This window comes from Hemiscyllium ocellatum, chromosome 37 (genome assembly GCF_020745735.1).
Source record: "Hemiscyllium ocellatum isolate sHemOce1 chromosome 37, sHemOce1.pat.X.cur, whole genome shotgun sequence".
Taxonomy (NCBI): Eukaryota; Metazoa; Chordata; class Chondrichthyes; order Orectolobiformes; family Hemiscylliidae; genus Hemiscyllium; species Hemiscyllium ocellatum.
Genome location: NC_083437.1, coordinates 36,076,293 through 36,094,745, shown reverse-complemented (window position 1 = coordinate 36,094,745; position 18,453 = coordinate 36,076,293). Strand labels below are relative to the sequence as shown.

Genomic DNA, 18,453 nt, shown 5'->3' with positions numbered 1-18,453 from the left:
TGTGCTGGGAGCGCTGGGCTCGGGGTATGCCCAGTTCTGGAGCACAAGGCTTCAGCCCCAGTGTTGAGACACAGTTTGCACCCGTAGCTTTGCAAGATTCAGTGTTGTCGTGATATCTCTTGTGACCTCCTCAACTTTCAAACCCTATCAGAAGTATGCATTCCCCCATGCCTGACCACTTGTACATTCTGCGTTCTCTTTGATTCACCACTGCTAATCATGGGTTCAATCAACTGGGATCAGCTCTGTATTTTCTGCAGGTTTGAAAACTCAGTACCTTTCTCTCTCTCTCTCTCTCTTTCTCTCTCTCCCCCACACACACCCCTCCCCGCCCCCCCATGACCACCCATGCTTAAACTCTGCATCTTTGGTTGAGCTTTTATATATCGGTTCTAATATCTCCCTTCATTGGTTCAGTTTCAATTTTCAGCTGAAGTGCCTTTCCATTTTTTTTTCTTCCCTTTGTTGAGAGCCAAGCTATTGTCTGCACAGATTCTTCTGTTCCATTGAACACTGCCTGTTCTGTGCTGGGTCACTGGGTCAGGGGTGTTGAGAGCATCACGACGAGCTGAGTTTAACCCAGATCTGCCTGGTGGTTCATGGAACTGAAACAAAAGACAAAGTAAATTTGTAATCAGCACAGGTCAAACAGAAACTCAAAAAGTGCAGCATCTCCAAATGCTTCACCTGCCACAACATAATTATATCCTTGAAGCTTTGTCCGAATTGTGAGGGAGAATTTAAAGAGATTCCTCAAGTAGGCCGGAATTTTGGCATTTTATCTTTAAAAACAAATTGCATCCCTTTTTTAAAAATTGATTTTCAAATATTGAGTAAATTGGAAGATAAGGGATCAGCCAATTAGCTTCTTATTGTTTTTATAAAAGACTTCAGTCTCCATTCCAGTGGTTAGGAATCAGCTCAGTCTGTTTTCAAATGCTTTTGTTTGAAGTGGAATGCTATTGTGCAGCCCAGTGAATCTGCTGCTGGAGGGCTCATCTACAACTGTTAGAGCGTTTGCTGTCTCGCAGTGAGATACCCAGTGGGTGATGTCTTCAATCAGATTAGAGCTGTTAGATGTCAGTGCCCTACGACTTTGTAACATTTGCACCAGCGGATATGCCAGAGAATCCATTTGTCCTTTTGCTTCTGTCCCACCCTCTCAAATGTATTTGAAAAAGTAACAGTCGGATTTTTGATGTTGCTTTGGCTCTATGTTTGCTTGATGGGAAGTTTGCATCATTAGCTTTCAGGCCTCAGGGAGGGGTGAGTGGGGATGGTGTTGTGTTGGAACATTTGCTTGGGGACAAAGAAAAGGAGACTGTCAACAGGGCTTGGCTGTTAAAAGGCGATCTATCAGAGATCCCACTTAAAAGGGAAGAGCACATAAAAGGACATTTCTGTTCACAGCATGTCATCCGCAGTAAGTGAGATAAGCATTACGTAACAATTTCAATAAATGCTTCTCTTCTGACAGTTGGTGTAACTCCTTCAATGCATATTGAAGAAGTTTCATGTTCGCTTGTTTGTGTGTTCATATCTTGGTGTCTGAAGCAGATTGGAATGGTCGTTGGCACTGGAGTAAAATTCAAAATCGCAACAATTGCTGAGAAAAGTCTCCATCCTGTGTAGTCTCATTGAAAACCCACCCACATGAGCTTTTGATTTCTCTCACAATAGCATGGCTGTTGTTAGCTGTGGCTGCTTCCCTCTAAATCACAGGTTTTTAACGATATTTAATTCATTCACAGAATATGGTTGTCACTAGCCAGGCCATCCCCACCCAACCCTTACCCCCAACCCAACCCAACCGCTACCCTCTTCCCATCGCTTACCCCCTTCCCAACTCTTACCCTCAACCCCAACTCAACCCTTACCATCTTCCCAACCCTTACTTCCAGCCCAACTCTTACCGTCAACCCAACTCTTACCCCCAACCTAACCCTTACCCACAATCCAATCCAACACAACCTTAACCCTTACCTCCAACCCAACTCTTACCCCCAAACTAACCCTTACCCACAATCCAATCCAACACAACCTTAACCCTTACCTCCAACCCAACTCAACCCTTACCCAAAGCCAACCCTTACCCCAAGCCCAACCTTTACCTCCTTTCCAACTCTTAACCCCAACCCAACCCGTACCCCCAATTCTTACCCTCAACCCCAACCCTCACCTCCAGTCTCAACCTTACCCCCAACTCAACATTTGCACACAATCTTGCCCCAACCCCAACCCTAACCCCCTTCACAATTCTTAGCCCCAACCCAACCCTGACCCCCTTCCCAACTCTTACCCTCAAGTCCATCCTTATCCCCTTTCCAACTCTTGCCCCCAGCCCAACCCGTACCCTCAAACCTTAACTCTATCCCTTCCCTCCAATCCCAACTCTTACCAGCATTTGGACAGAGGAAACGTAACATGTTAAGCTGGAATCACAGTCTTGATCATTTCGCCACCCTTGTAACATTAATTCTTGAACAATTGGGGAATTGAATCACAAAATAATGTGACAGAACAGAATTTTAAAGTAAACTTTGCATTCATACCCATTTGTGAGTAAAGCAAGATTTTGTTGATGATTTTTGACCATCTGCCCTCTTTCCTATGTGCCTCTGTGTCACATTTTGCTATACAATGCTTCTCAGGATCTTGTTAAACTCATAAGGTCATACCAAAGCCATCAAAGATACAGGAGGAAGATGGGAAAATGATGTTGATGTAGTTGCTCAGCCATGATGTTATTAAATAGCAGTATAGGCTTGAGGGCTGAATGGCCTCCATCTGCTCCTGATTCCTGATTCTCTGCACAAATACTGGTTGTTATATAAATGAATGATGGTATTGCCGAGGTGAATGCTAGAATACAATTCGTTGTGACATGCTTCATTCTGAACTCAGCCAACCCTGTCTCATCTGGTAAACCTTTATTTGAGTGCACTGTTGTCAGAGTGTAGCATTTTATAGTTTTATCAATATTTGACCTTTCCTGGGTCATATTTTAATCCTGTTACACCAGCAAAGAGGAGCAAATGGACTTGTGACCTGGGTAACATGTTTAGAATGGCACCAACCACTCAGTCACAGTGAAGGGACAGGACACTACTATGAGACACAGAGTCTAAGTGGGAGCTAGAGATAGCCGGAGAAGGATTCATTAGGACAGAGCGAAACAAACCAAGAAGATTTCCCTAGAGGCATTTCATTGCAGAAACTTGGGTAATCAGTCTTTTAAACGAGGTTTTGTATCTTGGTACAGAACTGGAAAGGAAAATAATTCCATTAATGACTTTTCTGTGAATTAACATGTGTACTCAAATGTATCTAATTTATTGTTTTACTTTGAAGTCACAAGAAATAGCAATAGACGCAGATTAAAATGTAGATTTAAAATGAATGTATATCTGCTGTTTTGTTTGGTTGGTAAAGGGTGGGTTTGTTGTGCAGGACATGTATTTTGGTCAGAAGTCACACGGAGCCAGGTGTAGTCCAACAGGTTTATTTGACATGATTTGAAGATGCCGGTATTGGACTGGGCTGTACAAAGTTTAAAATCACAACACCAGGTTACAGTCCAACAGATTTAATTGGAAGCACACTAGCTTTTGGAGCGATGCTCCTTCATCAGGTGATAAACTATCACCTATGAAGGAGCAGCGCTCCGAAAGCTAGTGTGCTTCCAATTAAAGCTGTTGGACTATAACCTGGTGTTGTGTGATTTTTAGGTTTATGCTCCTTCGTCACTTCACCTGATGAAAGGACAGCGCTCTGAAAGTTTGTGATTTCAAAAAAACCTGTTGGACTATACAGGTCATTCTGCTATAATGCGAAAGTTCTGTTCCTCTGTAACCTTGTGTTGTTGAAAATTGAGATATGGAAACCCGCTATAGAAAGTTGTGCAGTAGAAGATCACAAACAGACAATCTCTTTACTAGTTCAGTAGAAAGTTTTACATTATCCAAATAATGTCCACAATTCACGTTATAGCCAATTTGCGCTGATGAAATGTGTGTTACAGCAGAACAACTTGTAACCCGGTATCACGTGACATCTGATTTTGTCTATCCCTGTCCAACACTGGCACCTCCATGTCCTGTGTTTTTTTTTGGAGCAACTGCCGGTGTATCTTTTTCTTCTGTGCCTTCTCTTGAATGATTCACTTCCTACATTACACTGTGACCGCCGTACATTTGACCATTTGATGAGCATGACATTCCATTGACGTGCTTTTGGACTATTTTTCAGTTTTATATCAAAAAGTCTTGATAAGAAAAGTTGGAGTTGGTGCCCCCCGCTGAAAAGTTTGAGTGTGAATTTAATAGATTAGATTAGATTACTTACAGTGTGGAAACAGGCCCTTCGGCCCAACAAGTCCACACCGACCCGCCGAAGCGCAACCCACCCATACCCCTACATTTACCCCTTACCTAACACTACGGGCAATTTAGCATGGCCAATTCACCTGACCCGCACATCTTTGGACTGTGGGAGGAAACCGGAGCACCCGGAGGAAACCCACGCAGACACGGGGAGAAAGTGCAAACCACACAGTCAGTCGCCTGAGTCGGGAAATGAACCCGGGTCTCAGGTGCTGTGAGGCAGCAGTGCTAACCACTGTGCCACCATGCCACCCACAAATAGACGTGTTTCAAATTCAGAACTGGTTTTAACAAGGTCAGAAGGATTAGTTATCAGAGATCACAGATTTAAAACACTCAACTAAAATTATGAATTTCTTTTAACACCAGGTGTTGCTATGTTTTACCATGTGAAAGGGTGGTGGAACTAGGTTTACTTGTGAGTTATAAAAATAGGCTGGACAGAGTAATACAGCATGGAAATAAACCCTTTGGTCCAACCAATCCATGCCCACCACAACCACAAACTAAACTATTCTCACCTGCCTGTGCCTGGCCCATTTCTCCTCAAACCTTTTCTTTTTATGGGATTTTTTTAATAGGAGCATAGATGGTTGAGGAGTGACCTTGTAAAGGTTTATACAATTTTGAGGGACACAGATAAAGTGAATAACAAAGTTCTCTTCCCTAAGATGGGGAGAGTTCAAAACTAAGGGGCATATTTTTAAGGTGAGAGGAGAAAGTTTTAAAAAGGGCATGAGAGGCATTTTTACACAGTGTGCGCTTCCAGAAGATGTGGTGGATATAGGTACAGTTACAACGGTTAAACAACATGAATATGAAAGGATTGGAGGGATAGGGACCAAACACAGGCAGGTGGGACTAGTTGAGTTTGGGAATGTGTTTGGAGGGGACTGGTTGGACTGAAGGCTCTGTTTCTATAACTCTTTATATATAATTGGGAAAGAATATGGGCATGAGAATAGTTGTCCATCCCTCGATAAAATACTGGCCAGCCAGTGATGCCCACGTCCCGCGGGTGGATAAAAAGAAAATTGGGTCATGGTTTTAATGACCAGTCCTGTGACACTGTTTGTTTCAGTGAAATGGGGTCTATATGACTCTGCAATGATCCCTCTAAGCTAAGCAGGTGCACAGCAGTACCATGTACACTGACCATGTAGCAGCAGTATCATGTACACTGACCATGTACCAGCAGTACCGTGTACACTGACCATGTACCAGCAGTACCGTGTACACTGACCATGTACCAGCATTACTGTGTACCCTGATCATGTAGCAGCAGTATCGTGTACACTGATCATGTACCAGCATTACTGTGTACACTGACCATGTACCAGCATTACTGTGTACACTGATCATGTAGCAGCAGTACCGTGTACACTGACCATGTACCAGCATTACTGTGTACACTGATCATGTAGCAGCAGTATCGTGTACACTGATCATGTAGCAGCAGTATCGTGTACACTGATCATGTAGCAGTAGTATCGTGTACACTGATCATGTAGCAGTAGTACCGTGTACACTGATCATGTAGCAGCAGTACCGTGTACACTGACCATGTACCAGCATTACTATGTACACTGGTCATGTAGCAGCAGTACCGTGTACACTGATCATGTAGCAGCAGTACCGTGTACACTGATCATGTAGCAGCAGTACCGTGTACACTGATCATGGCATTGACTTCTGGTTCGGGATGTTGCAGTTCAGCCAGCAATAAAAAAGGATGGTTGCTTGACTGTGCAGTGTTTGTAATATGCCCAGCGAGCAAATGAAGCATCAGTCTGTGCTAAACCTGGACCTTCCAAACCTACAACCATTACCATCTGAAGGACAAAGGCAGTTGATGCATGGGTACATTACGCCTTGCAAGCTCCCCTCCTGATTGGAAATATATCACTGTTCCTTTACTGTTGGTGGGTCAAAAACATGCAATTCCCTCCTGAACAGCATTGTGGGTCTACCTATAGCACATGGACTGTAGCAGTTCAAGAAGGTAGCTTCAAGGACACCTAGGGGTGGGCAGTGAATGCTGGCCAGCCAGTGATGCCCTTATCTCACAAATGATTTTTGGAAAATGAAAGAGAACCTTGACCATTACCTTGCACGGCTGTATGCTGTTAAGTCTTGACCTTCCTCTTCCATTGGGCTCAGTATAATGAAGACCACTTAAATGGAGGCAGTAATCTTCACCATTGTTTTGCCAATGTGTTCGGATTGAGTCAGCACTTGAAGCTTTCTCCACAGTAAACGGTTTATTTTACACCAAACGCAGTCCTCTGTCCAGCGAATAGGCCTCATGTGTACAACACACAACAGCAAACAGTCCACAGAGTCTATTTAAAAAGAGTCTTTGTGGACTCGGGCAAACAGAGCTCATGACTGATATTGCAGCAACTGTTTCCCCATCAAAGCTGGGCAATTTCTCCGGCAAAATGCATTAACTTGAGGTTTGCGACACACAGGTGATCAGTTCAAATAATCAACGGCTATATGGTCTCAGTGTTTGATTAAAAGGGAAAATAACCAACTCCCCCTCCGTTTTGATTGAGAACAGCCCTTGACCTTAGACTCTTTGTCCCTGATTGTTTGGCCTCTTGCTGTGTGCTTATTTTGGTTGGTTGTCCCATGCAAGCACGTTCTCCCCTTGTCTGTGTGGGTTTCCTCCAGATGCTCTGGTTTCTACCCACAATCAAAAGATGTGCAGGTTAGGTGACTTGGCCATGTTAAATTGCCTGTAGTGTTCAGGGATGTGTAGGTTAGGCGCATTAGTTAGGGATCAATGTAGGATAATGGGGTTGAGTGGGATACTCTTGGGTGGGTCAGTGTGGAATGTTTGGACCAAAGGGTGTGTTTTCACACTGTAATGATTATAAGATTCTAAGAAATCCCTCCAGTATCTCTGATTACTGTGCTTCTGTGATTCAGTCAGAACCAATATTTGGGCCAAGCTGCAGTGCTGCTTTCAGCCATGAGGGGCAGTGGATGCAATGTGACCAAATGTCCTTGAGTTGTAGAGTCACAGACTTGAATAGCATAGAAACAGACTCTTCAGTCCAACTCATCCATGCTAACCAGATATCCTAACCTAATCTACTCCCATTTGCCAGCACTTGGCCCATCCAGATACCTTTTAAATATTGTAATTGTACCACCCTCTACCACTTCCTCTGGCAACTCATTCCGTATACAGTATGCATCACCCTCTGCATGAAAAAGTTGCCCCTTAGATCCCTTTTAAATCTTTCCCCTCACACACTCAACCTATGCATCTAGTTCTGGACTCCTACACCCCACGGTGACTTTAGATAGCATCTCTCATGCTCACTGGTTGTCCCAAAGCACTTTGCAGCCAATGAATTATTTTTGAAGCGTAGCTACCTTTGTAATATAGGAAGCCTGTTGGCTAATCTGTAGGGTGTTGGGGAAAGTTCCCTTGTTCCTCTTAAAATAGCACCTTGGGATCTACTGCATCCATCTAAGAGGGCAGCCAGGACCTCAATTTAACATAGAGTCCCTAAAATGGAAGTAGGCCATTCATCCCATACCAAACTCCCAAGAGCATCCCACCCAATCCCTGAATTTCCCATAGCTAACCCACCTATCCTGCATATCCCTAGACATGGACAAATTAGCACAACCAATCCACCTAACCTGCACATCCCTGGGTACTACAGGTAATTTAGCATGGTCAATACACCTAACCTGCACATCCCTGGGTACTACAGGTAACTTAGCATGGTCAATCCACCTAACCTGCACATCCCTGGGTACTACAGGTAATTTAGCATGGTCAATCCACCAACCTGCACATTCCTGGGTACTACAGTTAATTTAGCATGGTCAATCCACCTAACCTGCACATTCCTGGGTACTACAGGTAACTTAGCATGGTCAATCCACCTAACCTGCACATCCCTGGGTACTACAGGTAACTTAGCATGGTCAATACACCTAATCTGCACATCCCTGGGTACTACAGGTAATTTAGCATGGTCAATCCACCTAAGCTGCACATCTTTGGACTGTGGGAGGAAGCCCACACAGACTCTGGGGCAATGTACAAGCCCCAGTTGCTGAGGGTGGAATCAAACCCAGGTCCCTGGTGTTATGAGGCAGCAGTGCTAACCACTGAGCCACAGTGCCACCCTACCTCACGTGGACAACAGTGCTGTTGAGAATGTGGCATTCCCTCTTCACAGCAATGGTGTGTTAAATTAGAATTTTGCACTGAAGTGATAATTTAGATCCCACAGCTTTTAAGCTCAGCAACAAGTCTGCTCTGCACAGAGGTATGGAAGACCCTGAAGGTGGTGAGATGATTGAGATGGAAAGCTGCATTATTAACTTAAGTCAGTGCGGACTTGCCATGGAACCATGAAGGCCTCTCATTCTGCATCATTAAGTCATAGAATCTAATAGTATAGGAGGAGGCTATTCAGCCCGCTTTGTCTGTGCTGGTTCATTGGAAGGCCCAGTCAATTTTTCTCATGCATTCTCTCTATCCCCACAATCCTGTGATTTTCTCGATTTCAGGTATTTATCTGATTTCCCTTTTGAAAATCACTATTGAAACCTGACCACCTATTCAGGCATGTATTTCCAACTGTAACAATTCACTGTTTCATAACAATAAAATCACCTGCAAATCACATTCCTCTTAATCGCAGATATTAAAACTAGCCTGCCTCACTTCCACTCTGCCTGTTGTCCTGTCCAGCGCAAGTTTCAATTAGTTTTTCACATCCCTTTGGCCAAAATTTAGAACCTTCAGGGAATTTACTGCTTAATCCTAAAAAACAATCATCTTGTATGTGGAGTTTGTGTTCTGCGTCTGCAGTACACTACAGCCAAGAGCACAGTGTTCAAACAGAAAATCAATCATTAAGGAGCACATTAACTGTGGCTCAATGATGCATTTCAGTGTGACATACACAGCGCTTCGTAATTCCCAGAGGACTCCCAGTTGCTTTTTCAAAGCGGTTTGCTGCTGCATTGCACAGAGTACAGAACCCTCTAACTCACTGGATGTTGAATTTTAGTTTTGACTGTCACCTTTACCAGCAGCAATCCTTTAGCTGAATCCTTTCAGCCCGTATCTGCAATGCACTATATTGTTGCAAAGGGTTAATAAATTTGCAGAAACCATGAGTTCATATATTTTCTGTTCCTTCAACCCCTTCAATTCCTGTTTACCTCCTGGATGCTACACCATAGCTGTCACACTCAAGGGGCAAATGTAATGCCACCAGCAGCCCTTGGTTAAAATGTGACAGATATTATAGAACTATTGTGGCACTACCTTAGGACATTTTTCAACTGCAGTTGCTCAGTGGTTAGCACTGCTGCCTCACCACACTAAGGACCTGGGTTCGATTCCAGCCTTGGGCAACTGTGTGAAGTATTGCATGTTTTCCCCGTGTCTGCGTGGGTTCCCTCTGGGTGCTCCGGTTTCCCCTCCACAATCAGAGGATGTACAGGTTAGGTGGATTGGCCATCCTAGGTTGCCCATAGTGTCCGGGGATGTGCAGGCTGAATGGATTAACCATGGGAAATGCAGGATTACAGAGACAAGGGTAAATGTGGGTGGGCTGCTCTGCTGAGGGTCAGTGTGGACTTTACAGGCTGAATAGCCTGCTTCCACACTGTAAGGATTCTATGATAAGGGAAGAAATGTTGGGGCTTTGAAGCAGGATGTACACGCTGATGTTTCTTAAAAAACAACATGTGAGTGAAAGGTTGTTAATATATTAAGGAGGGTTGTCGTCCCTGAAGATTAAAAGGAGAACCAATACATTGGTCTGCCTTGCCTATTGATAAGCACCTTGTTCCCAGCATGTTGAGCAGTCTCTGCTCCCTTCCACCTCCAGAAGATACTGTTAGAGATGAAGGCACAGCAAATAGTCAGGTCCAGAAAAAAATGCAGTCAGTTAGGTTTTTAAACTGAAGCTGAGAGGATAAGCTTTGGTTATATTCAGAAGGCAAACAGAGGTGAGGAATTCTTTTCAAGATTCTTGAGTAGTTTTGACCCACTCCTGAGGCAGGTAATTCATTATTTTTCTATTATTGAGATGAGTTGCATTGATGGGATTAATTTATTTCCATCGTAACCATTGCTCTGCATGTTCATCGTGCTGTGAAATAAATTGGATTAAATGTTCCTGGTTGACCTTCCTGTGGCAAGTACTTTTTTTAGACTGAATTTTAAAGCCTTCTTGCAAAAGACTGACTACCTAGATCAGATCACAAGGGGATGCTATTGTACACTCCTGGCTTATCGCTGTTATACAACAGACAGTGTATACTGCAGCCCATCAGTGTCATACACTCGCACTACTCATGGGAAGGGCTAATGGCACTGTAATCCAAGAAGCAATAGTTTAATTTTGTAGCCAGTGTCGATCACAAATTAGTTACCATGGGTCTAGTTTTACTTGCAGACTGTGACTGAAAAGTGGCATTTATATTCATGCACGTTGCTGCACAGTGCAGTGTGCACTTATTACCTTAATAAAATGTGTGCACTGTAGTAGGTGTAATGAGGAGCAATGCTTATGCATCCTGATTCTTCAACATTAATGCAGGAGGTCAATTCACTGGTCACTGAGTTGCACAGGCCAGAAGTGCAATGTTATTCTCAGCCTGCATATGAATGCTGGAACTGGCTTCAATACCCTTGAGCTAGGGAGGGCAAAGATCGGATTGGATTGATATCCTGATGTGTGTAGGCACAGGGATGGTTTCCTGGCTTTGATTGTCCATTGTTCCATAGTAGAACAAGCTACACACATTCACTGTCTTGAAACTTGGGTGAGACTCTGGAAGGTATATAAGAAACAGGAATACATGCGACAGGATATCTTGTCAGCTACCCTTTTCAATACAATCGCAGTGAATCTTCGGCCTCAGCTCCACTTTCCCACCTGCTCCCTTAATTTCCCAAACAAATGCATACCCCAGCCTTAAATATATTCAGCAGTGCTGCATCTACAACACTCTAGGTAGAGCATTCCAAAGGTTATAAACCTTTGAGTGAAGAGATTTCTTTTCATCCCAGCTCCATGTTCTAGACTCTCCAGCTTGTGGAGTAACCTCTTGGTGCCTATTCTGTCCACCTCCTTCAGAATCCTGTACATTTTAATGGGATCACCTCTCATTCTTGTAAACTCTGGAGAGTAAAGACCCAGTTGACTCTGACTCTCATCACAGGAACCAATCTAGTGAACCGTTACTGGACTGTCTCCAATAACGTTATTTGCGTCTGGAAACAGCCATATTTCTAGTTCAATTTTACCAAAAGCACTGCAGACTAAGAGGGTTGACCTGCATCACACATTGATTGAGTAAGCATTACTAATCAGACTCAGTTATAGAATCCCTACAGCGCAGAAAGAGGCCATTCAGCCCATTGAGTCAGCAGGGAAAGCATTCCCTTATTGTGGGCAACCGTGAATCGCGAGTAATTATCTTAATTGCAGTCAGCCATCCCAGAGTTCAAGCGACTAAAACTCAAAACCGGAAAATGAGGCAAAAAAAAATATGAATTGCAATTCAGTACTGGTTTTGAGACATTTTCAAGTGTAAAGTTTGAAATTGGTTTCCAATATTTGCTGTCCGAAACCACCTGCTGTGAGACTGTGTGCAATTCTCTTTGTAGTTTGGGATGGGATCTGGTAATAGGATCACAGTGTCAAGCCTTCTTATGTAGTTTTCCTCAGTTAAATATATGAATCTTTGTAAATAAAAAGCCTGGAGACTTTAAATTAACAAAAGATCAGCTGCTACTGTACTCAATGGATGTGCCACTTTGAGAGAAGTGGCTGAAACAGATAACAGATAGGGAACTGAGTATCGCTTTGACAAAGAAGTACTGAAACTCTATGCCATTATTTAAATAGGTATTCATATGTTAACAATACATTACTTAGGCACTGGGTTAACAAAGGTTCTGGAAAGTTGTATTTTTAAAATGTTTTAAAATATTGTAGCATCAAAATGTATTCCATAAGATTACCAGAGTCAATTTATAATTTGACTCTTAGTTCCTTGCAACATTTTTGTTTAGTACATCAACTTTGTGATCTCTATCTATATTCCAAATCCCTTAAACATGTTCCCATGTTTTATGTTCTAATGATGATAAGTGGAAGTGTGCAATCAGTGAACTACACCCAGAAAACACTTGGTGTGATTCCTTTGTAATAGCTGCCATTTGCTCAGTGGTAGTATTCTTGCCTCTGAGGCAGAAGGTTTGGGCCCACTCTGGAAATTTGACAATGTATCTCAGACTGACATTCCAATGTGTTTCTGTGAAAGCACTACACTGATGGAGGTGTGCAGACCTAGATGGGCAACCTCTCTTTTTTCTTTCATGTAACCATGAAGTTCCCTTCCCTCCTGGTTAATAAATAACTAGTGTACTGACTAGTATTTCACTCTCATTTAGCACCTAAAATTAACGCAGATTACCTGGTCATTTACCTCATTGTGGTTTGTAGTCTGAATTGTTCAGATTACCTCATTGTAACAGTGAACATATTTCAAATATACTTAGTTTGCTGTAAAGGGTTTTATTAAAAATTAATTCACATGTTGAGGGCATCACTGGCTGGGCCAGCATTGGTTACCAATGCCAGGTGGGCAGCTAAGAGTCAACCATATTGCTGTGGGTCTGGAGTCACAGATGGAGCAGACCAAGTAAGGATGGTAGTTTCCTACCATTGTTAGTGGAATTGAGAAGTTTCTCCCCTCAACAATAATCTCGTAACTTTTATTGAATTTAATTTCCACTCTCTACCATAGTAGGATTTGAACCCAGGTCCCCAGAACATTGTTGAGTCTCTGGAATAAAAGATCAGTGATAATGCCATGAGGTCATCACATCTCCTGTCAGGATGCCCTTTGGAAATATCATGAGAAGAACACTGAAAATGCAAGATCTCGATGTACCTCTCGGCAGTACAATGGTTAAGCCATTGGAAAGTACATAAAATCAGAGGATGGTTACAGCATAAAAGAATGTTTGCCTTCTATTCTAAGCAATGAGTTTGACTGGCAGTTCAGCCTGTCACCAGCAGATTCAGCTGAGTTAGTTTGATAACGTTGAGTAGAAACCCATTCCTTTGTCAGCGAGGAATAAAATCAACCAAATGACTTCCCACCTCTTCAATGGCCTCCTGTCAGTAATTTACAGATTGACCTGCAGCTGGTTTTGGAGAAGCCAGTAGTGGTTCTGTCTCTCTTCCTGGCTGCAACAGTGATGCCTGCATTACTGACTGAAAGTAACATTTGTATAATATCTTTTAGCTTGGAAATGATTTGCCTTTAACTATTGCATCCCCTGTGACATTGCACAGATGGGTAATCCTGAACCAGATACCAAAACCTCATCCCCTACTTGAGCATCTCATACTGGGTTACTGGTTCCCTCATGCCTGCTGATTGTCAGGACTGCTTTCTCTGTTTGATTTCACAGTCTCAGTCACCATTAGATCAAGCAAACAGTGATTTTATTAACACGAACAATTTATTTTGTACAGAAGTGAAAGAAGCCTTGAGAGGTACATACAATCCAAAAGGTAATTGTTCGGTAGCACAACTGTTGGGTAGACCTATATATTCTCCAGTGTGATACCTTGATATTGCCAAGGAGTTGGTATAAATGCAATGGTAAGTATTGTCTATATAGAGGTTGTAAGGCGTTTTGGAGTGATGGAGGGATGTACCTTGGACCCTTCCTTTGATGACTGTTGAGGCTGGTCATTTGCAAAGTAGTGGTGTGGGGAACTCTCCAGGGGATACGAGTCAGCTACAGTCATACCGTCAGTCAGCTGATTATGGACCATGTAGACATGTTTATTCTTTGAGCAGCAATGAGAAAACATTGCCCTCTTGTCTAGGATTGATAACATAAATCTTAATTTAGGGCCTTGACGCCTGTCTGAATGTGTTCTTCCCTTTTGAATACTGATAGGATTTTATTGTGTGAATTTTAGAGATTTGTGACCATTGCAGATGTGAGGTTGTTGGAAGGAAATTTGCTTGACTTTGGACACTGATAGAATGTATTAATCATGTTAGGCAACAATCATCCTAAGATCCATTTTCATAACAATTCCATTCACAGTGCAGATTTTAGTAACCATACATATTTATCATTGGAGCCTAATAGGTGGTGTACAGGAGAGTCCTTTATTCCACAGCTCTGAGATAGAGTTAAGCTCAGGTCCCAAGGCTAAAAAGTGGAGAAAGGGCGACAAGGTAGCTTAGTGGTTAGTGCTGCGGCCTCTCAGTGCTAGAGGCCTGCATTTAATTCCACCTTGGGACAACTGGTCTGTGTGGAGTTTGCACATTCTCCCCATGTCTGCATGGGTTTCTTCTGATGTTCCAGTTTCCTCTCACAGTCCAAGTGCAATTTAGCAAAATTGCCAATGGCATGCATTAGCTATGGGAAATGCAGGGTTACAGGGATTGGGGGGGTAGGGGGACAGATTTGGGTAGGATGCTCTTTGAAGAGTTACTGTAACCTCAATGGGCTGAATGGCCTGCTTTTACAGTGCAGGGATTCTACACTCAATACTAACATTTGTATAGTGTCTTCCATCATCTCCCACTACCTCACCGACAGTAACGAACTTTTGGAATTTAGTTGTGTGCTCTAATCTGTAGGATTAGGATAATTACAGCAAAGAAGGAGGCCATTATCCTGTGAAACATCTGCTGGCACTCTCTAAGAGCATTTGTAATGCAGGAACGCTCCAACAAAAAGCAATGACATAAAGACCAAATGAACTATCTCTGCAATGAATGGAGAGATAAACATTTGGCCAACATTCCCTGTTCTTAAAATAGTGCCATGGGACCTTTGGATAGGAAAGCACAGTCTCAGATTAAAACCTCATCCAAGAAACAGCACTTCTGACAATTCAGCACTCTTTCTGACTGCACTGAACTGCCTGGAGATCAGGATACAGGAGTGGGACTTGACCCCAGAGCCTCTAACTCAGATGTGTGCTACCAGTTTAGCTGCAGATATTTTCAAGTCTTTATCAATCTGAGCCTCATTGATGTTCCATGTAACTTGCTTCTGATAGAATGAGGATTTCCTAGCCTTTTGTTTAAACGTAGCATATACCATAGTCATCCGAAGATCCATTCTCATAACATTTTCATTCATAGGGTAGATTTCAGTACCCATTTTTTTGGTGAAAAATAAATTGTATTTGCACTTTTTGAGCGATTTAGGCAACTTCATGTGCTTTCTCATATCCTCAATGATAACAGCAAAAGCAGAAACTGCTGGAGAAGCTCAGCAGGTCTGACAGCATCTGTGGGGGGGAAGCAGAGTTAATATGTTGAATCTGGCAACTCTTCATCAGAATTGAAGGACAGCTACACCAGCAATTTCTGTTTTTGTTTCAAATGTTCAGCATCCGCAGTTCTTTGTTTTGTCCTCCAGTGATAAGTTGTGACATTAAATTAATGGGGCTTACTCGGTCGGCAAGACCATGGGGAGACATTTTGGGAGGGCAGAATCTAAGCTTGTGAAATCCCAGTTGTACTTTCAGTTGTTGTTCACTCTGGCAAACTGCAGTGATGCCCAATCATTAAACAGATGGAGTGATCAGCCATTTAGAATCTTATGTTACTTTGTGCAGGCTGTGAGGGCTTTTCCCATTTTTGAAAATTGACACCCACTGAGCACTCAGTTCTGCTCCAGGGTCAGGTGCCGTAAGTGGATCTGTAGGTGTTTTTGCATCTTCAGTCAAGTCTTTCCAATGCATGATCTCTGGTGACCTTATGCTGCTGTCATTACTGTCTGTTAATGTACCAGCAAATTTGGTTCTGCAGGGAGCAGGAAATCAGTTTTCAAGCAGAAGTCAAGGATAGTTGCTGAAATGTTAAGCCCACAATATGATATCCACTAAATCTCTTGAAGATTCACCCTTGTTTGCGCTAAAAATGAAAACACTTCTAAGGTACACCACATGTCTAAGCTGAATCCATGATTTTCTGTTAACTCCGTCTCTCTGTTGGACTGATAGTGATCAGCTTACACACTCCTGTCACTTTTGTGTGTGGCTATCTATATCAAATGTGGCACCCCTAAACAAAGCAGTTAATTGAGATGCCAACCATAGGCACAATTCATTGCTGGGAAACATAAATCTTTTGATTTTATTTTCTTTTAAATGGTAAAGCCAGAGTGACAAAAGCGAATTGATTCAGTCAAATGTCCAGCTAAAGAAAAAAAGACCCTCTGGTGTTTCATTATGGGTGCATCCTTAGCCAGGAATCAGTTGCTATAAAGCTCAGTAGATATACATTAATCTGACATTGCTAGTAAAGCGGTTTAAAAAAATTTGTTCTTAGAATGCGGGCCTCGCTGTCTAAGCCAACATTTATCTAGTTGCCTGTGGGGCAGTTAAGAGTCAGCTATATTGTTGTGGGTCTTAGTCATATATGGCCAGACCAGGTAAAGATGGCAGATTGCCCTCTCTAAAGGACTTGGCTCAAACAGATGGGGTTTACATCAATTGATAATAGTTACATGGTCACCATTGGACTCACTTTTTAAGCCAGATTTTTATTGGATTCAAATTTCACCATCTGCTATGGTGGAATTGGAATCCATGTCCCAGACATTAGCTTGGGCATTTTGGATGACTAGTCCAGTGACATTAACATCTGAAAAGTTGCTCCTGATGTAGGGATTACTCATAATTAGACAGACAGTACTAAACTAGCCTAATTTACACTGTGTGATAGATTGAGGGGCCAGGGAACTGCATTTGTATGGTTACTTCCAAGCCATGGTTCTGGTGTGTGGGTCCTCACTGACAGCAGAGGCCAGTAATATTAGCGCTGCACTGGTGATACCAAGTCAAGGTTAGAACTTGGTGATTCTGAAGACAGAAGATGCTGGAAATCACAGCGGGTCAGTCAGCATCCATGGGGAGAGAGCAAGCTAACTTTTGGAATCTGGATGACTCTTCATTAGAGCTGACATGAAGTGTGAAGGGGAGGGGGGGGGGCAGCATTACATTCGGACCACTTTATCTGCACTGTCTCCATCCTTTCTCCCCCAGCCCTTCACCTTCCCAACTACAGCACAAATGCTGCCCTTTCCACACTTCACACTCCACAGTAGAGTCATGTAGTCTCGAAACGTTAACCTGCTGCCTTTCCATGGATGCTGCCTGTCCCGCTGTGATCGCCAGCATTGTTTGTTTTTTTTTAGTACAGACTCCAACATCTACAGGAACTTGCTCCTCCTCAGAACTTAATTCTGGCTGCGAAACGCCCAGGTGGGTAAGAACAGTGAGAATGTGAGCTCACTAATAAATCCATCTAAATTACAGTGGGCGGCGTGGGATTGGTCGAGGCTGACGGAGTGTCATCAGGAAATTTAAAAAGACAGCACTTTGAAAGCACGGGCGGTGCCTGATGTGCTGCTCTCCCGGAGATACTGCATTGCTAGTTCACAGATAGGGGGCTGTCTCCCCTCCAGTGTGAGGAACAACTCAATAGGAAGATGTTTAACCAACAAGGCACTATGCAAAACATGCATCCTACACTATTGTACTCTAGGAGAGGAGCCATAGTTTTAAGTCAAGGCGATCAATTCCTCTAAGTTAGCCCCACTTGACTGCACAGAGTCAGAATTGAGGGATGTTGTGTTTTATTTCTCTGGATGTTAAATGATCCCAGACACGCACAGACAGCTGCCGGTCTAAGGCTGAACCATAACTTCTTTGTGCGCTGTAGCTCGGAGCATTTCTGGTTGCTGGGGGTGCCCAGGGAATTGGAGAGCCGTTCGTCTGTGAAAAGGCTTTTCCATTGTGTCTGCCTGTCCTCAGTTCGGTTGCATCCTACAGTTGGACAAGGGCAAAAATTATTAACATGCCAGGGTGAGAGTGCACAGCCGTCGGAAAACTACCAAACAGCTGGTGCTCAACTCCACCCTTCGCTTTACACTTTGGTGTTTTTTTTTCTCATTCTGTCACACCCCCCCCCTTTTATTTTTTTTATCTCCACGTCCAGCCTTTAAAATGTGAAGTTTCTG

At 43.0% G+C, this 18,453-nt stretch overlaps 1 protein-coding gene across 2 annotated transcripts in view; it reads left to right on the top strand.

Annotated features, from left to right (window-relative positions):
* agrn (agrin) overlaps window positions 1–18,453 on the top strand; it is a 526,525-nt gene that overhangs the window by 280,382 nt on the left and 227,690 nt on the right. The window lies entirely within an intron of this gene.